This window comes from Schistocerca americana, chromosome 6 (genome assembly GCF_021461395.2).
Source record: "Schistocerca americana isolate TAMUIC-IGC-003095 chromosome 6, iqSchAmer2.1, whole genome shotgun sequence".
Classification (NCBI taxonomy): domain Eukaryota; kingdom Metazoa; phylum Arthropoda; class Insecta; order Orthoptera; family Acrididae; genus Schistocerca; species Schistocerca americana.
In genome coordinates this window covers 270,687,479-270,690,538 of record NC_060124.1, presented here as the reverse complement: position 1 = coordinate 270,690,538, position 3,060 = coordinate 270,687,479, and the positions used below count along the sequence as shown (strand labels likewise).

At 45.6% G+C, this 3,060-nt stretch overlaps 1 pseudogene; it reads right to left on the bottom strand.

Annotated features, from left to right (window-relative positions):
* Positions 1-2,696: 2,696 nt before the first annotated feature.
* LOC124621196 lies at positions 2,697-2,814 on the bottom strand (annotated as a pseudogene).
* Between the last annotated feature and the right edge of the window lie 246 nt (positions 2,815-3,060).

Here is a 3,060-nt window from a genome sequence, read left to right as displayed (position 1 = left end):
GAAGCGACTCTCATCGCTGAAGACGACACGTCTCCATTCGTCCCTCCATTCACGCCTGTCGCGACACCACTGGAGGCGGGCTGCGCGATGTTGGGGCGTGAGCGGAAGACGGGCTAACGGTGTGCGGGACCGTAGCCCAGCTTCATGGAGACGGTTGCGAATGGTAATCGCCGATGCCCCAGGAGCAACAGTGTCCCTAATTTGCTGGGAAGTGGCGGTGCGGTCCCCTACGGCACTGCGTAGGATCCTACGGTCTTGGCGTGTATCCGTGCGTCGCTGCGGTCCGGTCCCAGGTCGACGGGCACGTGCACCTTCCGCCGACCACTGGCGACAACATCGATGTACTGTGGAGACCTCACGCCCCACGTGTTGAGCAATTCGGCGGTACGTCCACCCGGCCTCCCGCATGCCCACTATACGCCCTCGCTCAAAGTCCGTCAACTGCACATACGGTTCACGTCCACGCTGTCGCGGCATGCTACCAGTGTTAAAGACTGCGATGGAGCTCCGTATGCCACGGCAAACTGGCTGACACTGACGGCGGCGGTGCACAAATGCTGCGCAGCTAGCGCCATTCGACGGCCAACACCGCGGTTCCTGGTGTGTCCGCTGTGCCGTGCGTGTGATCATTGCTTGTATAGCCCTCTCGCAGTGTCCGGAGCAAGTATGGTGGGTCTGACACACCGGTGTCAATGTGTTCTTTTTTCCATTTCCAGGAGTGTATTTTCTAGTGAGACTCTTCCAAAGATGTTGTTCATGTATTCAAGATTATTATGAATCAACAAATTAACAACGACCAACGTGATGTTGTGATCTGAAATATACGAGGATCTTTCAAAGTATAACAAAGGTATTGATCCATAATTTGAGATATGGATGATATTATAAGTAGTAGATAAGGTTGCAAACACATTTCTGACTGCACAATACGGACGTTTGGTATTATTTATTTATTGCTGCGCGGGGTAGCAGTGCGGTCTGTGGCACCTTGTCACGGTCCTCGCGGCTCCCCCCGTCGGAGGTTCCAGGCCTCCCTCGGGCATGGATGTGTGTGTTGTCCATGGCGTAAGTTAGTTGAAGTTAGACTAAGTAGTGCGTAAACTTAGGGACCGATGACCTCAGCAGTTTGCTTCCATGAGACCTCACTACAAAATTTAAAAAAAAAATTATTTATTTATTGCAGTTATTTTCGCTATCCCCGCTGTTATCAGAAATGTGCAGATAATATTACAATACACCTGCAGCAGTACTAGCTAAGAATGCATACAAAATAGGATTCAGGCAAAAGATGTTAAAAAAGGGAGTGAATGGCAGGGAGGTAATAGAGACCATAACAAACAAAGGGGAAACATTTGTGCTTGAGCTACCATCAACCTCCAGAATTGGAGTGTGGATCCAACAACAGGCTGAGTAATCAAACAAGACTACTAGCAGACAAATGTGCTAACATTTTCTCCCGCATAGAAAAAAAAGAACCATGATTTAAATAAACCCCCATGCACCACTTACGTATGATTTAATTAAAACTCCATAATATCCGAATTCGTCTAGTGGTGCAACAGTTCATGCCCCGACAGCTCATGTACCACATAAAAATAATGGAATTAAATTTCAAAACCAAAAGTAGTATTATGACTACAGAATTATATTATGAATTGGAGAAGTATCACATAACTACCAGTGTTAAGGTAATTTGTTTTGATTTACAAAGCCTTTTCCCTTGTATCCCAGTAAAAGACTGTATGGATATTGGTGTCAAGTAAGAGGATTTGCTGCGAGATCCCCGTAACCCCTATAAATATTTAAATATAAAGACGCAGATCTGAGATAGAATTTCTTAATTCTGAACCTTTTTGTTCTGGTACAGGTAGTAATTATACGGACAATGTCTGTTGCTTGAACCAGGCACCTCCATAAATTCATTCAAAAAATTACCAAGCAACATGAAACCATACAGTTCAGTATGGAAATATGTGGCATGACCATGAACGTCCTAGACTGTAGTATAGATACCCAAGAAGAGATCTATCTGTTTCAGATACACTCAGTCATAGATTCTAGATAATTCAGTGCATTCATTTCTTCATACACATCAAGCATTCCACTCTGTGGAACACCATTTGCTATTGGTTTATATGTCCATCGTTGAGTAATTGACGGCAAATACCAGAAAAAGAAAGCAAATGAGATTATTATATCCCACAACTACTTCCCATATTCAGGACAAGGAGAGATATGTGGTTCCATTTTCGGCAAATTGTCTACCAGAATAGGCAACATCTTGAAAGTAAATAATTACTTTTATTATTAGACTACAGGGCAGTAGGTAAAAATCAGCATAAGGACAGCTAATACCCCTCGGAAGGAAAGATGAAGTTCCGCGTTGTGGCCCCAGAAGTGAGAAGCGGGCCCGACCGACCGCCGTGTTATCCTCTCCTCTGGCGCCACTGAATGTGGCGTGGCGGTGAATATGGTCGGCACACCGCTGCCATGGCCTCTCGACCTTGCAACCACTACTAGTCGGTCGAGTAGCTCTACAGTTGGCCCATCAATGCTGAGTGCATCGAGTATTACTCTTCCCACAGAGGGAAAATCAGTGGCTTTACAGTCGCACTGATCGCTCAGCTATGGGGGCGGACCGTGAATGAATGTAAGCGGTATAAAATCGCTTTACAATAGTGTGAGTACACCCCGCTTGCCAACAGCACTCGGTTGACCGGATGGTCACCCGTCCAGGTGCTAGCCCAGCCCGACAGCGCTTAACTTCGGTGATCTGACAGGAACCGGTGTTACCACTGTTGCAAGGTCGTTGGCGTGATATGTAACACACTGCGAATAAAAATGTAAATATGAAGCGCCCGAGTTTGTTGCCGAATGACCAGACTGATTGTGTGTGAATATTACATTTGTACTGAATAGCTACATGTAACGTCTATTTGATACGAGGCAAATACTTTACACTTAAAAACACTAAATTTAATATGTCGTCAGTTACGATATATGTCTCACAATTCATGTTACACACTTCTAGAGGTTGTAGAGGGAGCTTAGTAGATCAAG